The 6,611-nt window shown below is 27.9% G+C and overlaps 1 long non-coding RNA gene across 1 annotated transcript; it reads right to left on the reverse strand.

Annotated features, from left to right (window-relative positions):
- Nucleotides 1–1,380: 1,380 nt before the first annotated feature.
- Nucleotides 1,381–5,122, reverse strand: LOC122513036. The gene is made up of 3 exons (XR_006302682.1): nucleotides 4,915–5,122; nucleotides 4,574–4,756; nucleotides 1,381–1,569 (listed from the first exon to the last, which is right to left on the reverse strand). It is a non-coding gene; the product is annotated as an uncharacterized LOC122513036 (long non-coding RNA).
- Between the last annotated feature and the right edge of the window lie 1,489 nt (nucleotides 5,123–6,611).

The following is a 6,611-nucleotide window of genomic DNA, read 5'->3' on the forward strand; positions in this document are numbered from 1 at the left end:
TTAATTCTTTATACAAATTGACATTGGAATTTTATAATTGACTTCTTAAAACAGAAAGAAAAAGCTGAAAAGATCTTAATTATCTCTAAAGGTAGGCAATAGATCTTTAATTAGCTTGCGCAATAGATCCGATATGCTTCTAGGCATGCGCAAAAGATCCTTTATGCATCTAAGCATGCGCAGAATATATAAATTGATTTTAGACCTGCGCAATAGATCCTTAATTATTAAATGAATGCGCAGTAGATCTATTTTAATTCTTTATACAAATTGACATTGAAATTCCATAATTAATTTCTTAAAAAAAGAAAGAAGAAGAAAAAGATCAAAAGAACCTAAATATATCTAAGGATATGCAATAGATCTTTAATTAGCTTTCAAAGTCTAAAATAGATCTCTATTGCTTCTAGAAATTCGCAGTAGATTTAATCTTTATAATTTAATATAAAATAATTATTTGTTATCGATTTATAAAGTATCTTCCGACTGAACAATATTTTTGTAAATGAAAAAATTATTGCCGATTATTTTATTATTATATAATAAAAATAGCATAAATAATGAAAATTTAATAAAAAAAAATATATTCATCGATAGTAATGAATAAAGATTAAAGGCAATAAAACAATTACTTCCCGTTATTATTTGAAGTAGAGAATAATTTTATTAGAATTCCTCAGTGGGTATGCCTATTTATGAGCGTAAGTAATTTTATAATCGTCCGATCACCTACCATGTTTTTCTGCCTCAAGAGAAAAATCCTCGAGGCTCGAAAAACTATATATACATAAGAATAGTTCGTCCCTGTTACATCGAAGATGGAAGAATTCATGAGTCCATAGGATATTTTCAAGGGTCTAACTAGGGTAGAATAGCCTGAAGGGCCAGACACCGCCGCCTTTCAACTAAAAAGAAGGCTGATCCTGGCCCTTAAAGAGGAATTTTTGCTCAACACTAAACCGTGATTCTCAATCGTCACTTTCTTTAAACCAAAACATTATTTTAAAAAATAAAAACAAACTGAGAAATATAAATGAAGGAATTTAAAAAAAAATTCTCATGAATAGAAAATCCTTGAAAAATTATTTAAAATCTTCAATGTAGAATTTAATATTCAGAGGTATTTTTTATTTATTTATTCCTTCTGATTTTTTGTCATCCTAAAGATTAAAATCACATATTTTGCAATGGAATCCTATTCACAAAAGACGATGTATCGAGCTGTATAAAAAGACAAGTGAAACGATATGGGTGCAAAGAATAAAAAAATCAAAAAAAGAAAGAAAAAAAATTCTGTTTTTTAGCATTATTTGCTGTTTTTATTTAATTTTATTATAGAACCAGGGGTCTACTTTTTTTATGTTGTCTGCGAAAGTGAATATGAGGTTTCGACCTATTCATAATGGCACAAATTGATCTGAATAATCACGCGGCCGCATCTCTGACGAATTTAATCCTCTTAAGTATCAGCCTGCTAAATCAGTAAATCTCACCAAAACTGCAAATGATTTATAGCACTGTTCAATTTATGAGTCAATGTAGTTTGCCTTCGGGGGACGATGATAATATCTGGAACGAGGAGAAATTATCATAAATAGACCATCTTTAGAGCGGGTTTTGCATTTAATATTAAAAAAACAATTTTAATTTACGATGCTGGTAAAATCACCATTTTCAGTAATAATTTTCTTCTTAGTTTCCTGTTAAATATGTTTTAGGAATAGATTTCGCCAAAGGAAATGTGTAATTTTTTAAAGAAAGAAAATTAACTGTATTGGTGATAAGAAAACGGTTGTGGAAATACTGTCGTGACTAGAAATGTGATTGCAGGTGATAAAATAAGTTCTAATGTCAAATTTCGCCTGCAGGTAACAATTGTGACTAGATGTGATAAAGTAACTGCCTGTGGCTATTAAATTACAAAAATCAACTGCAGTCGTCAGATTCGATAATTTTAAAATTTAATTCTTGACATTAAAAGGCAAGTGCAAGGAGTCGATTACGTAATTTCATTTTCACTTTCACATTCATTCTTACTTTCATTTTCACTTTCACCTTGACATATTTGTATTTTCACTTTCACCTTGACAGATTTTTATTTTCAATTTATTTTCTCTTTCATTCTCACTATGATGGATTTTCATTTTCACTTTCACAGATTTTTATTATTTCTCTTATTTTCACTTTAAAAAATTTTTATTCTCACTTAAATTTTCCTGACACTTTGACACATTTACACTTTTATTTTCACTTTTACTCTCACTTTGACGGGTTTTCATTTTCACTTTTACATTTTTACATTTCACTTTCATTTTGACATATTTTCATTTTCACTTTGATAGATTTTTATTTTCATTTTCACTTTTACTTTAACAGAATTTCATTTTTTCATGTTCATTTTTAATTGACAGAATTTTTATTTCACTTTCACTTTCATTTTTACTTTGACGTATATTTTTATTTACGTTTACTTTCACTGTGATAAATTAAAAGTGAAGACTTTTAATTAAATTTTATTTTCATTTTCAAAAAGAAAATGAGAGTCTGAAGAAAATCATCAAGGTGAAAATGAAAATTTCTCAAAGTGTAAATGAAAGTTATGAAATGTATCAAAGTGAAAGTAAAAATAAAATCCTATCAAAGTAAAAAAGAAAATATAAGGAATAAAAATTTATCAAAGTGAAAGTAGAAATAAAAGTTAAAAATAAATTTATATCAAAGTGAAAATGAAAATAAAAATAAAAGCAAAAAAATTTATTAAAGTGAAAGTAAAAATGCAAGTAAAAATAAAATTCTGGCAAAATGAAAATGAATGTAATAATCTATCAAAGCGAAAGTGAAAATAAAAGTAAAAATGAAAGTGAGAATGAAAGTGATAATGAAAGTGAAAATAGAAATGATATTACGTATAATCGACGTAATTTTGTTTTTGACTTTGAATTTTGATTCAACATTATCCTCGCTTTAGCTCTAACTATAACATCTTATTTTCACTTTGACTCTGAAAGTCAAAGTCAAAAAGTAAATATCCAAGTCAAAATTTTTTATTTTCACTTTCACTTTGAGGAAAATTTATTTACACTTTCATTTATTTTGATGGAATTTTATTTTTTCCTTTTTTACAAACACTTTGAATTGGCAATATTATATTTTTACATTCCATTTAATAAAGTTTTATTTTCACTTAATTATATTTTCATTGTTTACTTTCATTTTCACTTTGACAGATTTTTATTTTCAATTCCTGTCAAAGTGAAAGTAAAAATGAATGCAAAAATAAAAATCTATCAAAATAAGTGAAAAAATGAAAGTGAAATTGATAGTAAAAGTAAAATGTCAAAGTGTAAATGAAGGAAAGAATGAAAATTTATCAAAGTTAAAACTAGAGTGGAGTTAAAAATAAATTAAAATGAAAATAAGAGTGAAAATAACATTCTATTAAAGTGAATGTGAAAATGAATGTGAAAGTGTAAATGAAATTCTATGAAAATGAAAGTGAAATTAAAAGTGAGAACAAAAATATATCAAAATAAATGAAAAAATGAAAGTGAAATCGATAATGAATATAAAATGTCAAAGTGAAAGTGTCAGTAAAAATGGCAGTGAAAATAAAATCACAAGAAAGTTAAAAAATTTTTAAAGTACAATATTGCTAACAAATTTTGATGAATAAGTAGAATATTGATAAAAAAAAATAAAATTAATTAATTTTTTAAAATTTGCTCAATTCGCTTCAAACTTCTTACTCAAAAGTTTTCAGGATTGCTGATCACGCAAATCTAAAGATAAATTTTCAAAATTTAAAATGGTGGGTCCAATATGTCAGACATTTTTTTTAAATTGCTTAAATTCGCTTCAAACTTGTTACTCAGAGGTTTTGCTATCGACATTTTGAATTTTGAAAATCTGACTTCAGATTCGTAATCAGCGGCTCTGAAAACCCTCGAGTAACAAGTTTCAAGCTAATTTAAGCAATTTAAAAAAAATGTCTGCCATATTGGAACCGCCATTTTGAATTATGAAAATCTGGCTTCAGATTCGTAATCAGCGATTCCACAAGCCTCCCAGTAATAATTTCCAACAAAATCCAATAGCTGTGTTTCACAGGGATACAAAAGGGTTAAATAATTATACTTTTTTGGCAAATTTCGAAGTTTATAACAAAAGTTTATGATTTTGAATCGAAATTTAAACCTAATAAAGGATAACAGACTCTATCAATGTCTATTAGTCAATTTCACTATAGTACAGTGATTGTATGTAGTTACGTAAAGTAAAATAATTTTTTCTTTTAATTTTTATTAACAAAAAAGCAGTTAAAATTTAATGAAAAATAAACAGTAATTTCCTGTTGCGCAATTCAGGGAAAATTAACATTTAAAAGCCAAAAGGTTTGTTTAGGAAAGTTTTGAAAGTTCACGACTTTACTTTAATTGTCCTTTTTGAGCGTAAAAGTACAGCGGCTGTAGTTACAAGGAGGTTGTGTGTAATTATTACAATTTAACGCGGTTAACGAGACATGTAATTAGGGATTGTTTTTTTTTTAGACAGAAACAGTCGTTTAAATGAGCACCTTTCATTCTCGCTCCAACCATGTCTCCCTGTCCCGTTAAGGAGATTTGCACAAACTAGATGCCTCCCTCGCTTCCTTATTCGCAATTTCTCATCAGAAAGTGCTCAACATTGAGGAAAAAGAGAATTCAATTCAAATGCAAGTTGATTTAGACAGTCTTGGGACTTTTCCATGGAAATAAATCTACAAGAACAGGATATGAATCACTTTTATGATACTATAATAACAAGGAAAAGTATTGACGTTAATTGGCGTAGAGAACTAAATAATTATCCGTTCAAGTTAATATCCTCATACAAAATGGAGGTGATGATCGATTCAATCATTAATAAAATACGAACCTTCAGGCGACGTTTCGTCTTCCTCGTTCTTCGTTTCAGGAAACTTTTAACTCTTTTAACCTGTTATTTATCCAATTAACTTCAAAAACTACGATCCCAATTATACACTGTTTTTCTTTAGGAATAGTAAACAAAAGATAATTTATTTGTTAATGAATTGGAAGTATAACGAAAATTTCAAAGATCTGAAACAATTGACAAATTTAATTTAAGTTTAGAAACATGTGTGCGCACTTGAAGCAGATGATTTATAATAATAGAGATTGAAGGTTGAATTTTGGTAATTATGAATAATTAGATATAGACCAGATGGTATTTAGTGAATGAGTAAATTTCTTTGTCAAAATAGAAATAGATAGAAGGTAAAAATATTTTTTTAGCCTTTATATGACAATACTCTTAAAAATGCGCAATAGATCCTAAATGATTTTAAAGATGCGCAGAAGATCATATGAGACACTAGCAATAAGCAATTAATCTTATTTCATTCCAAGAAGAAGTAATAAATAATTTCGGCGAATCTCAATAGATCATAAATGGTTTTTAACATGCAAACTAGATCTTAACAGACTCTTAAAAGAACGAAATAGATAAAGATGCGCAATAGATCTCAAGTGATTATAAAGATACCTTTTAGATCACAAAACACCGACAATAGCCAAGAAGATCATATTTTATTCTGAAAGCTGACAAAAGATTTTAGAGGACTCGATGAATGATAAAAATATATAAAACACACTTACTTATTTTTTTAAAGCGTTTCTAAAATATTTATTTTACTTTAAAGTAAATTCGGATTTCTTGATTTAGTTCAGAAGACGTTGTACGCAGATGATTTTATGAATAAATTTACTGTTGGACAGAAGATTTTAAATGCTTCTAAGATATAAATCCTTAATATTTCCAAAGATGCGCAGTAGATCCTAAATTCTTCTAAGTACGCCCAATGAGTATTTACTGATTCTAAGTATATTTAAACGATTTTAAACGATTCCAAGCATGCGCGAAAAATTCTTAATGTTTGTAAGAATGCATAATGGATCTTAAATAATTCTGCTAAACTCTAAAAGAATTCTGAATAATTCTGGAAATGCGCAGTAGATCTAACTTTTTCTCAGCATGCGCAGTTTATCCTAAATATATGGCGAATTCTCAACGGATATGGAATAATTCTAGAAATGCGCAGTAGATCCAAATTGTTTCTAAGCATGCGCAATTTATCACAAATACATGGCGAATGCTTGACAGATTCTGAATAATTCTGGAAATGCGCAGTAGATCCTAAATGCTTCTAATCAGATTCTAAGCCCAATGAGTACTAAATGTTTCTAAATACATTCAATGAGTTCTAAATGATTTTACACATGCGCAATAGATTCTAAATACTTGTAAGAATGCGCAATGGATCTAATTAATTCTAGAAATGCGCAATAGATCCTAAATGCTTCTACGCATGCAGAATACTTAATATTTCTAAGTACTGTCAAAGGATTCTAAATAATTCTAGAAATGTGTAGTAGATATTAAATGCTTCTATACATGCGCAGTGGATCCTCAATAACATGCAGTCAATCACACATGTTTCTATGAACATGAGAAATTTTTATGAAATAATTTTTAATTTCCCATTCAGAAGGATTTCTGGGAAATTTGAAATTTCAAAAAAAAAATTCTTAACTTTTGTGGAAAATTGTTCG

This window comes from Leptopilina heterotoma, unplaced genomic scaffold, assembly GCF_015476425.1.
Source record: "Leptopilina heterotoma isolate Lh14 unplaced genomic scaffold, ASM1547642v1 Lhet_131, whole genome shotgun sequence".
In the NCBI taxonomy this organism is placed as follows: domain Eukaryota; kingdom Metazoa; phylum Arthropoda; class Insecta; order Hymenoptera; family Figitidae; genus Leptopilina; species Leptopilina heterotoma.